This window comes from Rhinolophus sinicus, chromosome 17, assembly GCF_057876585.1.
Source record: "Rhinolophus sinicus isolate RSI-liver-muscle chromosome 17, RSI-T2T, whole genome shotgun sequence".
Classification (NCBI taxonomy): Eukaryota; Metazoa; Chordata; class Mammalia; order Chiroptera; family Rhinolophidae; genus Rhinolophus; species Rhinolophus sinicus.
Window position 1 is genome coordinate 6,453,443 of NC_142517.1, and position 16,734 is coordinate 6,470,176.

The 16,734-nt window shown below is 46.4% G+C and overlaps 1 protein-coding gene across 4 annotated transcripts in view; it reads left to right on the forward strand.

The window, feature by feature from the left end:
- KCNJ6 (potassium inwardly rectifying channel subfamily J member 6) overlaps positions 1–16,734 on the forward strand; it is a 237,937-nt gene that overhangs the window by 72,481 nt on the left and 148,722 nt on the right. The window lies entirely within an intron of this gene.

Sequence of the window (16,734 nt, forward strand, 5' to 3'; positions counted from 1 at the left end):
TTGCATTGCGTTTCTTTAATTCCTGATCCAAAACCCCTGCCTAATTTCATTGCCTTGCATGCATACTAACTTCACCACGTCAACTCTGCCTCACGGGGAGTAGGAACAACTACCCTGCCGTCCTCACCACCTCCCTTCCGTTCGCATTTCTGTACCACCCCTGCCCTGTGTCCGCCCTGCCCTTCTTCCTCCCTCTAGTCTTGCAGACTGAAAAGTGTTCAAAGAACTTGCCACTTGGTTTGAGGGACCCCGGACTGGTTCTCTGTAAGGAAAAGCATCTGAAAGTCACGGGATGTTCTCTCCTCAGACCTGAATGAAATACGTAGTGAGGTTGCCAGTATCATCACAGAGCAGACGAGGTTGTGTTGGCAAAATATGGAGTGGGATTATGAAGTGTTTGAGGTGTAACTAGCTTGTAATGATTTAGGTTTGGAATAGGTTTGTGGACAACACCAAATAATCCACAGCATGTTAGCAGGCACAGGTCTAATCTTTTAAGTCCAAAGTCACCAGCACAAAAGACCCACAGATTCTCTGAACGGTAGAAAAAGTCATAGCTTGGAACCTAGCATCACTGTCAACAAACGGAGTCTTTAGTGTATATGCCAATTAAACTAGGTGGTGTCACACATTGGTTATGATGCTAATGGTTTTTAAGATGAGGCCCTTGTTAGAAATTGGTATTCTAGTTCAGTGAGTTTTATTATTATTTTTTTTTACTCATCTAACTGAATTGTAAAACATTAAGAGTACCGTAAGAGATCTACTGGTCAATACTGTCGTGGTCACTTGCAGGTCGTGAAAGAATTCACAAGGCACAAAGGGGTAGAAGTCAGAAAATTTATTTAAGAAGGAAAATTCTGGCGAAGACGTTGCCAGGGGCAGAATCTAGAGTAGACAACTGCGCTGAGTGTGTCTGTTTAGGTGGTGTTTTATACTTTTCTAAACAGGATGTAACTTGCTTCAGCCTGTAGGGGAATCTTCCATTGTGGTCAGCTTTGTCCATTGGGGTGAAGGAGGGTGTGATTAAGCTTGCTATCACAACCTTTTCAGATGTTGTGTAAACTTAATTTGGAGCCAGAAGCCTCCCCCCGAAGCTAAATGGCTGCCCCTGGGCCTGTTCCTGTTTACCCTAACCTGTCTTATCAAATACTTCCCATGAAGGTATCTTAATTTTTTTATCTCTATTGGGTCCAAATGCATTTATATAAGAGCCCCTCACTTGGACCACTGATTTGTTGGTTTTAAGTTTCAGGTTTGCCTCTGCAATAATTGTAATGACTTTGATCTATGAATCCACTGGCTTAACAGAATTCTGTCCAAGTTGAATTTCAAACCCTTGAGTAGATGAAAGGGCATGGTCATTCCATTAATTCGCTTTGTCTTTATGAAAAAAATCCCATAGATATGTTCAATGCACAAGGAAATTTAAAATTTGAGAACAGACCTTGGAATCACACCCTGTATTCCAGTTCACTGATCCTTACAAAGATAAAACATACTATAAAATGTATAAGACAAGCTGTAACTCTTCTAGATGCTCACTGTGAAAGTTAGTCATGCAGTCAATACTAGTAAATATTTCATCAAAGTTAAACTCATGAATAATGTCATATACAATGATACATTTATTCTACATAGGAAATCTACAGGGAAATAAATACATAATTATGTAGGGAGATGCTATCAGTAGGCTAAGCAATGGATTAATATATAATTACTACATGGTAAATTTGATGGGAACATCAAATGCACAGCCACCAGAGCAAAGGGATATAAACAGAACCATGAATGCCCAGGACGCAAGGCACTGGATGCTTTTCCAGAGCCAGAAAACACTGTGCTTCTTACCCTGCCAAGCGAAACCCATCTGGTTCCTAGATCTCTATGCTTAACGAGAACTGAAGAGAGAGTCTTCTCCTGTTGCCACAGGGGTCCACCTGTTATCCACGGCTGTGCCGGTACCATAACTGGGATGGAGTATCCTCTTGGGCCTCTAGAGCAGGAGTGGGGAGTGTTTCTTGCTATCATGTGCCATTAATCAACTTTAGTCATTTTTTAAAAGGGCAAGCAAGAGACATAAAAATATTAGCAGGCTTTTAAATGTTTAATTAAAAGCAACTTATTTAATGAATACAAGGTAATACTTCAAAATATTTTTATGTCATATTGTTGAAATGAGGAGGGAGCATGATAAGGAAGGAAAAAGAGAAAGAACAAAAAACAAAGGAAGAAGAAAGAGACAGCAAAATTACACATGAGAAAACACATAGGAAAAAAGTATGTCTATATATCTATATCTGTATATGTCTATATCTATCTATATCTAGCTTGTATCTCTATATCTACATCTATATCTATATGCATACACATATACATATATACATATATATATAAACATATACTGAGGGTGCCAAAAAAAATGTATATACATTTTAAGAAAGGAAAAACCTGTATTAAAATTATGCTGATGGTAACCACTTTGAGCACCTCTTGTTATTGCAGAAGTCAAACATGACTTGTATTCATCTTTTGTTATCGGTATATATTGAGTATTACATTTTTAATGCAGGTTTTTTTTTCATTTCTTAAAATGTGTATACTTTTTTTGGCACCCTCTGTGTATATATACATATATATACACATACATACAGAGGATGCCAAACATATACATTATAGATATAGATATAGATATAGATATAGATATAGATATAGATATAGATATATGAGCTATTGAGGAGGAAAGAGACAAAATCACAAGGAGAAAAGAGAAGACAAGGCCACAAAAGGGTAGGAGGCAAAGGGAAGTACTGACAGAGAGAGGTGCAGTGAGGTCTAAAATTAGTCAGCTACACTCCCATTAACCAGCGGTGGATTTTCAAACTTCCCAAGGCCACTGATTACTGACCACTGCCCTTTGACATGTGAATCTCTGTTTGCATCTTGGAAATGGCTACTTTCCTACTTAGACCCCCAGAAGGCCTGTTCCAAATGGTGCAGCCCAAAGCCCCACAATGGAAGTAATTCCTGCGAGCTTGCCCGCCAGGAAGCAGCACTTTGTTACCTCTGACACTGACTGAAATTGAACTGAAAGCCTGACCAAGTGGACACTCCCAGTCCTGTCCAGAAATAGGCAGATGGTGACCCAATCCAGGAGACCAAATCCTGCACTGTGGAGCCATTAGAGGTGCCATGGGAGTGTCCAGGCTCTGTCCTGGGTGCTGAAATCTGAGTCAGACAGTGACAAATGGAGGTTGTCCAGAGGCATGCCAGTAGCCTGAGGCCTCTGAGACTGTGGTCTGTACAGAGCCCCTTTGTAGGCTGTTCTTACACAAATTTCTGTAATAATTCACTTCATGGTAATGGCGTGCTGATGTATCACAACCCACCTCCACCCCACACACACATACACCTAGAGCTCCCGGAACGTGTCAAATACAGCAAAGGAAGTCTCACCGTGGGTCCATTAACAATGTAGATTATAATTGAACATCTGGTCTTGTGCGAGGTTCCACGGCTGGGGCAGGTAGGGAGGCTCGGCCCCAAGGCCTTCTCCAAGCTGCAGGGCCCCTTTCAGAGCCCATGACCCAGTGTTCTCCTGGCATTCCTGGAGCCGCTCTTCCACTTCCTGTCTGCATCAGTCGTGTCTCTGCAGTGAATCTGAGAGCACGGTGACCACCAGAGGGCCGTGAGGCCAGCTGGGGCTCACTCTGCATCTCGGCCAGAGGAGTTGACTTCCCACTGCTTTCTGTGGCCATCTGCCCAGCCTCTCTCGGGCATGCATGCCCCAAGGGTTTCCTTTGCCAGCCAGAGTACCCCTTCCGGTCTTCCTCACAAGTCACTCTAACCAGGCCGCCCCCTCCTGCGTGGTCCACCTTGACACCACAACTGTACACATCTGAACAGGACAGAGAAGAGTTACTCAGCATCATTTCTGAATAAACAGTAAGTGGCCGCTGTGCCCTAAGGAGCTGCAGGATGGTTGGTCCTTCCAAAGCCAGGGCAGAGGAACTGGGGGTGGTTCCTTCCCCTGCCCAGAGCACAGGGCCTGCGTCAGGAGGGGCTTAGAGGGCTTGGCTGTCTGCTTTGCCATAGAGGGAATTCCTCCTCCTCCTATTAAAGAAATGGCTCAAATTTAGCCTAGACTTGAAATTTTCTAGTGTCAAGTGAAATGAAGAGTGAGAACCAATTATAATTACCACACATTAAATTATCTCTATTAAAGTACAGAGGGTTGTTTTTTTTTAATCATTCATTCCCTCCTTATGGAGTAGCTATTATAACTCTGGCATCGTGTTAAGGCAGGCAAAGGTAAGAACATAGGGCCCCTGCCCACACAGTGTGCAGCATTTTGGGGTGAAGGAGACAGGAGACTCCCAGCCCCAGGACAGAGAAATGCACTCTTGCAGTGGCCGCCTGTGGGGGGCCCAGCAAGCCTCTCCTTCCAGCCCGTGTGCATCATAAAGGTGGGAATGTGAGTGCCAGCACCCAGGACCCAGGACCCGGGACGCAGCACTGGGAAGGACATGGCGAACCAAGGAAAGAGTGAAACATTGATATGGCAGCAGCAAGGAGCTGGGGCAGTGAGGCAGCCGAAGGCTGAGTACATAGGCAAGAGTCAGATCATGAAAGACTAGTGTGGTGCTTGGGTTTTCCTCTGGGTGATGGGGCAGCACTTTAGGTCTTTAAGCAGGTCGGCATTTTAGATCAATGGCACGAAGGCCTCGTGGGGTGGATTTCAGGCTGGGGCAAATGTAGACGAAAGCAGCGAGGAGCTGGTGTAGCAGGAGCTGAGAGCCTCTGAGAGCCAGAGGAGGGTGCATCTGACACACGTGAAAGAGGGTGGTGACCCATGGGATGTGGTAGAGAGGAAAAGGAAGGGCGTGGGGACACTGCCCACGCTTGGAGCTTAGGGGACGGGACTGGCTGAAGCATCCGTGAGCCCCCACAGCTGGAAACTCAAGAGAAGGTGTGATGTGAGGAGCTGACACAATGGGTTCAAGTGTGAGGGCGCTGAGTTGAGGACATGCACATGGTAGGGGACAGGCTTCGCTGTTTGGAGCCACTGCTAGTACACCACCAGAGTGCCTCAGGAAAGAGTCCCCCAGGCTTGAGGGTGCAAATGGGGCAGCTGTGAGTATACCAGAAGGGAGAGGCTGGGTCATGCTGCAGTCACAATAAAATAGGTATCTCTGTGGCTTGGCGTGTGCACATACATGCACATACACACACGTACACATGCACTCACGTTCATACACATGCACACTCCTGCATATGTACACACATACAACGCGTGCACACATGTGCACAGACATATTTATTTCTCCTTTATGTTACTTGTCCATCCTGGTCAGCCATGCACTTGGCACTTCAGGACCTCCCAGGGCCCCAGTGGGCAGAGGCTCCCTCTCCACCTGTGTCTTCACATTCACTGCCATGGGGTACAAAAAACGTGGCATATTGACACTGCACCTTAAAATTCCACCCACAAGGGACCCACGTCACTTCTGCTCTCATTGTATTAGCCAGAGTCAGCAGCCACATCTAACCTACAAGGGGAAAGGAGTACAATTCCATTCGTTCTTGGAAGGCGGACGTAGGCCAGCTCCCACCAGAAGGCAGGGGGCATTAACTGTATGATGGAAATGCCGAGAAGCCAGAGTGGAGTTCAGGGACACCATGCTCTTGTTGGCAATGGCAGGGGACCACCACCACCCCTAGGTCAGGGGGTGGAGCGGGATAACAGCTTGGAGCCACATTGGAATGGGACTGCTGTCGGAGATTCCTCCTGAGGCTAAGAAGAGGGAGAGAAATACTTTGGCTTCTCCGCTTTCTCCTGCCTCCAGGCTCCCCAGTGGAGCCTCCTTTGTGTCAGCCCATCTGGGAGCCCCTGTGATAAAGAACTGAGAGGGGAAGGGGGTGGGCGTCTGAGGACTGAGGACAGGCAGGGTGGGTGCAGGGAACACCAGAATAGTCCGCCAGAGGGCAAACTGCCCCTGTGGCTCCAGAACTACCCCTCTAAGAAGAGGAAGCTCAGGTTGGAACAACCAAGACCAGGAGCCCGGGAAAGCAGGAATCTGAATTCTCCCCGGGAAAGCAGGAATCAGAATTCTCCCCCGGAGCCATTCATCCCAGCGTTAGGTCTCCTTACAATGGCAGCATGACTCCCTGAGTGTTAAACCCCCGGGGCCTGTCCTGCTTGCTGGGATACTGTAAGCTCCTCATTCCCACAGGAAAAGTGCCCACCCACCCTCTCAAACACACTGTTGCCAGCGCCCCAGCCGGGGACCTCTTGGGCAGGGCGCAGGATTTTTACACGGCGTAGCAGTTTTGCCTCCCCCTCCCCCATAGGAAAGGGTAGTGGCCTCAGGTCCAAGCAAGGTGGCACCCAGACTTTGTTCCTGACTGGAAACAGAGCCTGTAGCTGGACTGAGAGCTAAAGACGGTGGAGGATTTCCAGCAGGGCAGAACTCTTCTTCATGTGCAGTCGTCAGGGCACGAAATAACACTTTCTCTTCAGGAACTAAAGCTACATCAGGCCCACGAGATGGTGCTTTTTAAACAAGTACCTTCTCCCCACCAATAAAACTCCGACACTTTAAATATCGAAATGGCTCAGGCTCACTCACGCTCACATAGGTAGTTGCAGCATCACCTAAAAAGTAACACGACTTAAAGCCAAATGCATCGCTCTTGAGTACCCAGTTCCTGCCAGTACACAGTCTAAGTTGTCACTTTGTTACTTCTCATTACCTGGATGAGCTCCTCAGGGCCGGCCGCCCAGGGAAGTATTGCTACATCTCATACCGGGGCAAAAGGTCCCTCTCAAGGGGCGGTTTCAGGTCTTCTTAAGCCCCCCAGGACCCTGTCACTCACTGTCAGCTCTCCCTGGCAGTGTGCCTTCCACCCTTGGCTGTCTCATCCTCTCTCCATTTGCCTCTCTTCTCATTTGCCTTCCTTCTCAGTGCAGGGCATGTGTCACTGTGGCCACCAGTATCTCTTCAAGACTCTCTTTTGATAGTTTCCCACCTTCCCTCGCTGCACACCTCCCAGCCTCCTTTGTGGACCGGGTACCAGCCTGGGACGGGGAGCCCCTCCTGCAGGTGAGCTGAGGCAGGTGAGCTGCAGGGCTGGGCGCCGCCAGCCCAGGTACTGATAGAAGCAGCCCTTCCTTTACCCAGCAGTTCTGCCAGGTGCCTGTGGAGTGGGTTCTGGAAGCCCAACCTGGAGGCTGGTTCTCTCTTCTCCCACGAGTCTGGGAGTCATATCTCTCAATCATCTCGCCCACTCTCACTCATCAGACTGGCTCTGTCCTCTTGACTCAGCCGTGACAGACAGGCTCTGCTCTGTGTGTTCATTCCTGGGTTACCTGCAGGATGAGGGGAGGATGGCGCCAGAGTGGATGCCAGGAGCAGCCAGCTTGCAGGAGAGGAGAAGCAGAATGCAGACCTAGGCAGAAGATGGTTCTGCACCTTTGGTATCATTTCCGTCCCACATTAGGCAGACCAGCGTGCTTTGGTCCAAAGCAGAAGAGAGCCAGCAGCCACTTTCCTATCTGCGCTTCTCTAAAAAGCTGTTATTTGTTCACCAGGAGGCACGTGCTTATCCTTACTGGAAGACATCTTTCAATTTCAAGGATAGTTACTTCCTGGCTGAGATTATGGGCGTGTTCCGTTGGAATCTGAGATCCTAGCTCTGAGGCCAGAGGGCCTGAAATGGGCTGTAACCTCCATGGAAGTCAGCGTCACATCTCTGCTCCCTTTCATGTCCCTCAAGGTGGGGACTTGCCCATGCTTCTGTCAGTTCCACCTGCTGTCCCCCCCCACACACACACACACTGCCAAGACCCCACCCCGTAATGGCCAGCTCCAAATAAGAATGTAATTTCCTCCTTCCTATTTCCAGGGCGTGTAGTTTAAAGGATTTTACTGGTAGAAATCCATAGCCATGCTCAAAGCGGCAAAATAAGTGAATAAATTTCAGCTTAGGCTGCCTGACATTTGTATAAGTTATTACTGGTCTTCGGGCACGTGGGAATGGCACTAGGTCGGTTTTCTCAAACTCATTTCCCTTCCTTCTAAGATCTTGGCGGTGACTTTGACCCCCCCCCCCCACACACACACACACCTTCTAATGAATGACCCTGACTCAGTCGGTCGGGAAGAAACTCATCTCTGACACTAGGAAGATCTAATCAGGATTTCTCAACGTGGGCACCGTTGACATTTGGAGCTGGCTGATTCTTCTTTGGGAAGTTTTGTGCGTTGCGGGATGTTTAATGGTACCCTTGATCTCAGCTCACTAGACGGCCAGTAGCACCTTTCTCCGATTGTGACAACCAAAGGTCTTCAGACATTACTAACTTTGCCCTGGGGCAAAGTCAGCCCTTGTTGAGAGGTTGGGAATGACCGCTGTAGATAAAACCAGGCAGGAGATGCAAGGCCAAGCGATGCCAGTCCTTCCTTCTTCTGCAGCAGTGGTGGGTGGGACATGCTAGTAGGTCTCCGCCCTGCCCCAGGCTTCGGTCCCAATATCAGTCCGTATTACAACCTCCACCTCTACTTGCTTAATGCAGGAAGGATCAACCTGAACCACTCTGGAGGCCACCAAGCGAGTCCATCTGCTTTGGCCACCGGACTCTGGGGACAACAAAACCATCGGTGTTTCTATTTGATTGGTGATGCAATTGAAGCTCAAAAAGATGAAGTGATTTTTTTCAATGTGATAATGATTAAGACGGGAGTTGGAAATCCCACAGTCCTCAGGACTGGCGGAAACAGTGAAGGTGGAACGTAGGTGGGGAGAGGAGGCAGAGACCCCGATTTTCCTGGAAGCTAGCAGGAGTGTCACTCTTTACAAAACAACAGTTTTTAGGACCAAATACATTTGGCTCTCTCGATAATAATTTTTCTCGCTCTATTGCTATTTTGAGCTATCGATGGTATGAATCCCAGATGTGGGGTAGCCGAGTCCTATTGGACCTTCTTCACTGGTTTCCATTTGGCCCAATCTCAAGGGGCGCTGGTGACATCGGCATTTCGCTGGGGTGTCTTCCTCCCTCGTTCGGCATCACAGGGACTTTGGTCCTCCCTCATTTTCTTCCCCCTTTTCAGAAGATAATCGCACACAAAGCAGATGTGCAAGGCATGAGTCTCCACGCTACCAGCCCAGCTTGGCAACTCGGAGACAGCAGACTGAGCCAGGCTGCCACCACCATCGGCTGTGAGTGGCTGTGAGCTCTCCAAAATCTCCATCACACCACCAACCCCACACACACCCCAACAGCAGGTCATGCTTCTCAGGCCCACTTTGCCAAGCCAACGGCGGGCTCAGGTGACACCCATGGCCATGCAGGAGCCACTGCCCCCTCGCAAGACCCCTGTGCAGAGAGAGCCACCTCTCCAAGCTGGGGCCCTGCTCCCAAAAGGAATGTAAAACACGCCGCCCTCAACTGCCTTTGCTCCAGCCCAAAGTAAGAAAGTAAACAAATACATTTTTAAACTCTTTTGCCTCACACTTCCTCCACTCCCCTGCCTCCCACCAACTGCCACCCCATCTCGCTGTCCTTCCCCTCCCTCCTCCCACATGCTGCCACCTGGCTCTGAGAGCCTGCTCCACCCTCCCACCACCTGCCACCCTTTCCATGATCCCTCCCCTCCCGCCTCCCACAGCAGGCTCCATTCCTCCCCCTCCTCACATCAGCTGCCAGACCCCCTTCTCCATGCTTCTGGGGAGAAAGACGGAGGGGGGATGAGAGGATGTGCCACCCCCTCTGCCTTTCTTCCCAGAGGCGGGGAAGGTCCAGTGCAGGCTGGGGGGCTGGCATTTGGGGTCTCAAGCTTTCTCCTCGGCCCTCGGGTTGCAGAAAGAAGGGTCCCCTGTACAGAGGCATGGCAGTGAAAAAGGCTGGACAGTGGAGGACAGATGGCCAACTGGGTAAGCAAGTGTGGCCAGCCCAGAGCAGGGGCCTGTGCCGTGTACGTGTTTAGGAAGCGCTGAGCCTAAGATAACACCCTGGAGATGTGACTGAGCAGATGGTCAGAGGGAGCCACAGAGAACACTGGATCCCAAAGGCTCGAGCTCCCGAGCTCCCGGAGCTCAGCCACAGGGCTGGGGAAGGGACCCTCCCACACCAGGCTCACAGGCGGGTTCTCAGGCCTGGGCTGATGTGAACCCATGGGTGGAGGGATTTGCGTTTTCCCTGGAGCAGCTCTCTTTGCCTCATTTATATTCCCAGCGAAAGAGAACAGATCCCTTCAGGGAATTAGCGTCAATGATCTGTCACCCACTTGTTCCCTGGCTCAGGGCTGCTGTGCCCTCCCACTCCCACCCTGCTCTTCCTCCTGGCGACAGGTGTGAGAGCTGTGACAGCAGCTCCCTGTGCCTCCCTGCATTTGTTTGGGGCAGGGGAGAGGCAGAGAGGGGCAGCCCCTGGTTTCTGGGAAGGTCATAACTGGGAAAGGTGCTGTCACCTGGAGGGACAGTCACTCCCCAGACTTGACCGATCTTGGCTTCGCCAGGGGAACAAGCTGAGGGGAGATATTCGCAGTAAAAACGTTGCTGCCTACATTTCTTGTGTGCTTTTCTGCTTTGATTTACTCTCCCTCACAAGATATTAATTTTAGGCTCAAGGGCGTTAGAAGGCGGAGGCATCTTGGTGTTTAAATATTGACTCAGAGGAGGGCTGTGTGGCCCACAAATGCATTCACAGAGGTTTCCACACACTTAGCAGAACATCCCTGATGAGTGTGGCAGGTGTAGTGTGACGTGCAAGTCAGTGTGACCTTCCGAGGCAGAGCTGGGTCTGCCTGCCGCTCAGCTACCTCCTAGCTAGGAGCCCGCCTACAAGGGACTTAACCCTTCTTCTCTGAGTTCCTGCAACTGAGCATAACAACTACCTGGCTGTGTTTCAATAATGTACGTGAAGCTAATGTGTATGTGTATACGAGCTAATCGGTGTATTTACGTATGCAAATATACGTAAATAATTGCGCTTAAATATGTGCATACATGTGTAAGCTAATAGGTACATTGAAAGCTAATATATGTACAGAGGGTGCCAAAAAAATGTATACGCATTTTAAGAAAAGAAAAAACTGTATTAAAATTGTAATACTATATACCAATAACAAAAGATGAATACAAGTCACGTTTGACGTCTGCAATGACAAGAGGTGCTCCAAGTGGTTCCCATCAGCGTCCAGACACTTCTGATGACGGTGAGCTGCTGCTTGGGCAACGCTGACCCATGTTCACTTGTACTGCTGCACACGCCATTCCACTTTCTTCCCAAAGTGCCAACAGTGTAGCCGGTTTCCTCCGGTACCCCACATCCTTTAAGGTCCCCCATAGATAGAAGTCAAGGGATGTTAAGTCAGAATATTCTTGAATTTCAAATACCACTTCAAAACGGTCTCGTGCTCCTCGAACAACAACCGTGCGCTTTTGCCATTTTCTTTGACTGTCCTGCCTGTCGCTTGGTGACACTAGCTTCCATTTGATTAACGCCATCTGTTGAGCGAACATCATACTCCACGTTGCTACTGTAATTCAATTCAACTTCGAAAAGTAATACATAGATAACATCTCTTAAAATGTGTATACATTTTTTGGCACCCCCGGTATAGCGAATATATATTCACATATTGAAAGCGAATATATTTTAAATGCATGATAACCAAAAATAAAAGGCCTTTCAAAGTGAGAGGTAACGAGCATTTATTTGAGGTCAATGAGAATAGCTATTTGGGAATCATTAATTCAGACAGAAGCCCAAGTACTGTTCCGATTTGGAGACAAAGGCCATGAGTTGTTATGAGAAGGGCAGGGGAACGATTCCATCAATAGAAGGAAGGCCTTGCTCTCAGGGCAGGTGACGTAACAGAGTGATGCCAATTCTAAACCCTGTTTTTAATGTTCAGGCCATAGTCATCAGTCCAGTAATCACAATCGTTATCTTTGCAAACAGTTCTTTGGGACGCACGGTTGCTTAGGCCCAGTGCAAAGGTCATTTTGCACTGTTCTCACATTCCAAGGTTTGAGGCATGAGACGTGCAAGGCGCTTCCTCTGGGATGGCAGCTCCACTCCATTTTAAAGTGGCTCCGTTTACGTTCTTTTATTTGGACGTGCATATAAAGCACTTAGAATAGCAATGGTCCCACATCGGGTGCTCAAAAACAAAAATGAAAGTAATTATTCCTGTACCTCATTTTACTTACTATTCTCAAGCCCGTTATAAGGATATTGATATTGTCAAGTTTTGTCACTTTGTACTATATTCAACTCTTAAAGAGCCAACGGTCATGGCATGGCTCTAGGATTTTATAAGTTGGCATCGTGTACTAAAAAATTCTTTTGACCAATTTCTGCTACTTTGGGAATTTCAGTATGTAGTGTTTGTTACCAGTAGTACCTTTATTCTGGCAGGTAATACTGTACCTAACACTTGCATTTTCATTGTCGCCAGAGTCGACTTATGGGTTTCATTGCTAAATAGCAGTAATCCTTTTAACTCAGTATACACATGCTTCCCTCCCAATATCATGTGTTCTCCCCTGGAACGGAGGTAATATTGGTGGTGTTTGCTCCCTGGACTCACACAGGCTAATAGCTCATAGAATCAAGAGAAATCAGCCTCGTTTCTGACTTCCTGACATCAAACCCAAACCAAACATCATTCCCTGCTTGGTATCTAGGGATTTTTTTTCTCAGTTGATATTTATTTAACTCGGATTATGGCTCTTGCACTCACCTAGGAATAACTTTCCAATGAAATCAAAGGAAAGAACCCAATGGTCAGTGTGCCCCGACTCCGAAATAATCCCCTTCCCCAAATCATTTTCTCCTCCAAGTTGCTGAGTCCGTCACCCACAGGGACACGCTTTTGCAGTCCTTTCTCCAACACACATTCTCAATAAGAACTCTCTCAGTAAGATAATAGATAAAAAGAAGTAAGTCTGGATTTTTTTTTTTTTAAATCCAGGATGCTCTCCTCCTGTGTCTGATTCATATTCTCATTCTGTATCTTTAATAAAAGGAAAGGTGCCAGACTTATCTCTGAGACTCCCATGGAAAAGGGTTTCTTACCATTTTCTCCCACCATACTTTTACATGTTACTCCAGGGCTATCATGGAAGAAAGAAATAATTTTTTGAGTAAATCTAGAATTGTGTTCCTCAAAAATTATTTTACATGATTCTTCCCTGTATCCTCCTAAAAAAAAATAAATAATATCGGAATTGTTTTTTCTAAATCCAGGGTGAATCCATCACATATAATTAACTAAGTAACCAGTAAGTACTTCCCAGCTGGCACTGCGAGTGTGTGTGGGAGGGGAGGTAAGTTATATAACAAGAGCTGTGCCCTCCCAGCTGATATAAATGGTTCAACACTACTTTGGACAACACAGCAAGAGCTCTTGTCTTGTCATAGGAAGTAGGTGATAAATTCTACAGGAGGAGGGTGCACCTGCAGATCTCACTTTTTTTTTTAACCAAGACACAAAATCAGATGGAGTTCATCTCATGACAACCCATTTCCCAGTGGAAACTCAAGATTATGTAGTAATTCACCTCCCTGTCTTTCTTTCCTTATTGGAAAGACAACAAGATCATTACAGGGATAACCTTGAATCTGCTTGTTGTAAAACAAAAAAGTAACCATTTGCACATTTCTGAATTTGATTATGATTTATCCTGGCATATCTTAACATCGAAGCCAAGATTTGAAAAGGGAGAAACTCTTTCTTGGGGGACCCAGGAAGGCTTCTGGAAAGCGGGGCTTTGGGCAATGGCCAGGGCTTTAAAGGGGAGAAGCAGCGGGCTAGAGGGGCAGCGGGGAGCTTAGCGGGTTGTGATGGGGTGGGTGGTCCTTCTCTTAGGAGAAAACTAGGGAGGCAGACAGCACAGGTGTGCTGGGAGAACAATGATCAGGAAATGTTGGCTAAAGCTGGACATTTGAAGAAGGGACATAGTGAAAATCTAGGAATGGTGCAGTTCAGTTCAAAATGTCTCACTGGGAACATTGTGAGTAATGTGCATTTCTAACAAATATGTGTGATCGTTCCTGCATTGACTCTCCTCTGATCCCTTGCATCGACTCACACACGGAATCACATTTCTTGTTGCTCTGGACTTCTGCTTGCATAAAGAAATCTTTAAAATGATACAACTGTTTGACAATATAAATTCTAATCCCATATGATTGCAGTAAAACTCCGTCGTTCGGCATTTCCTATGTATTTGCTGTGTGTCTGCCTTTCCCTGAGTAAAATGGAGGGTATAGCCTCTCTCTATGGGGCAGAATCTACTACTTAACTCACCAGACCCAGCTGACTAGACTCTTCCTGTAACCATATACAATACATTTAGGAAAAATAAGAAAATAAGGGGGGAAAAGTACTCGGCAAGTATCCCTACACAGTAGGCATAAAATATTTGTTTTCAGTTAGGTGGATGACTGAAACCAGAGGTATTGTTTAAAAATAATTACTCCCTGAAGGAGAGTAATTGCTTAATGAGTACAGGTTTCCTTTTGGGGGTGACGATGATGTTTTGGAATTAGACAGAAGTGGTGGCTGCACAACATAGTGAATGCACTAAATGTCACTGCGTTGTTCTCTTTCAAATGGTTAACTTTGTGTCATGTGAATTTAACCTCAATTTTAAAAAATAATTACTTCCCATATTATATCCTGAGGACAGAACAAATTTAGTCACATCTTCACAAAACCATGCCGCAGTGGTTGTGATGACTAAAACACAGAAAAGTTGATAGGCCAATAAATCACTGTATGTGAGAAAGAAGCCTTTACTCTGCCAAACTATTTGATAAAACAGAAGTACTTCCAGAAAAGCCGATTCACCCTATCAATTTATGGCCATCTAAGTTAGAATATCCATTTTTGAGTTTGGACTGCTTGAAGCCTTTCCCATCAGTATGGAGTTCTCAAATTGAAAAAAAGAAAAATCTTATTTTCCTAGGCACTGTAGTTTTTTCTTCATAAGAGAAAAATCTTTTTTTTTTTAAATTAAAGTTTATTGGGGTGACAATTGTTAGTTACATAGGTTTCAGGTGTACAATTCTGCAATATATCATCTATATATCACATTGTGTGTTCACCACCCAGAGTTAGTTCTCCTTCCATCACCATATATTTAATCCCTTTTACCCTCATCTACCTCCTCTCCCCCCGCCCTTTGGTAACCATTGAATTATTGCCTGTGTGTATGAGTTTTTCTTTCTTCATTTGTTTGTCTTGTTCTTTTGCTGTTTTTGGTTTATATCCCACATATCAGTGAAATCATGTGGTTCTCTGCTTTTTCTGTCTGACTTATTTTGCTTAGCATTATAACCTCAAGATCCATCCATGTTGTTGCAAATGGCACTATTTCATCCTTTCTGTGGCAGAATAGTGTTCCATTGTGTAGATATACCACATCCTCTTTATCCAAAAATCTCATTTTGTTGATGATGCAGAAGTAAGCTACTGGTTAGTTTATTGGCCCAAGATGGTGGGGGGCCGGGGTTGGAGCTACAACAAAAGACACAGACCTGAAGTAGAAGCCTCCAAAACGCTATGTTGAGGGAACAATTTTTGACATAAAAGTCAGGATTGAGAGAGGAGCCAGAGCAAAAGAATAAAAGCAATTAAAACTGCAATAGAAGATAGCAGAACTCACATGTCATGATATGTTCATGTATATTGGCAGAAATCAAAACAAATAACCAGGGAGAGGATTAGGCACTTGACAACACTGCTAGAGGGAAAGTGACAGGTTTGGTCGTGAGTGCACAAAGCAGCATATGCCTGATACTGGGGCAATAAAAGCAGGCCTCGTGAGTGGCTGGTCTTGTCACTTAGACATGTATTGTAGCAGAATAAGAATATATCTGGTCTTTGTGCTGGGCGCTGGCACGGAGCTTCAAAACCCCTTGGAATTTCCTAAGTGATAAGAATGGCTTTGTTCTGTTATGTGGTGATTTGTTGGCCACCAGAACGACCAAATCTTGACGTCTGTGGGAAGGAGGGACTGGTGATTGAGTTCAATGATGTAGCCAATGATTTCATTAATCATCCTGGGTAATAAAATCCCAATAAAAACTCAGGACACTAAGCTCAGTGGAGCTTCCTGGTTGATGAGCCCCTTGACGTCCGGGAGTATGATGCCCCCTGGCGCCACAGAGGGCAGCGGGCGTGGAAGCTCTCTGCTCCCTCCCACATCTCATCTGTGTGCGTCCTTTCTAATTAAACTGTAATCACAAGCGTAGCGCTTTCTTCAGTTCTAAGAGCCATGCTAGCAAATTGTTGAACCTCAGGTGGTCATGGAAATCCCATAGTTATAGCCAGGAGTATGGTCAGAAATATAGATGAGAAGTGCGGCTGGCCTGGGAACCCCAAAGGACATCAGGAGTCTAACCTGAGGGCAGGGCTGTGGAGAAATGAGCCCTTACCTTGTGGCGTCTGCTGCCATTGCTGAGGGATTAGTGTCAGAATAGAATTGCAGCACCCCCACTTAGGGTGCAAACAGATTATATACACAGAGGGTGCCAAAAGAAATGGATACATATTTTAAGAAAGGGAAAAAACTGTATTAAAATTACACTGATGGTAACCACTTTGAGCACGTCTTGTAATTGCAGAAGTCAAATGTGACTTGTATTCAGCTTTTGTTATTGGTATATATTAAGTATTACAATTTTAATACAGTTTTTTCCTTTCTTAAAATGTGTAT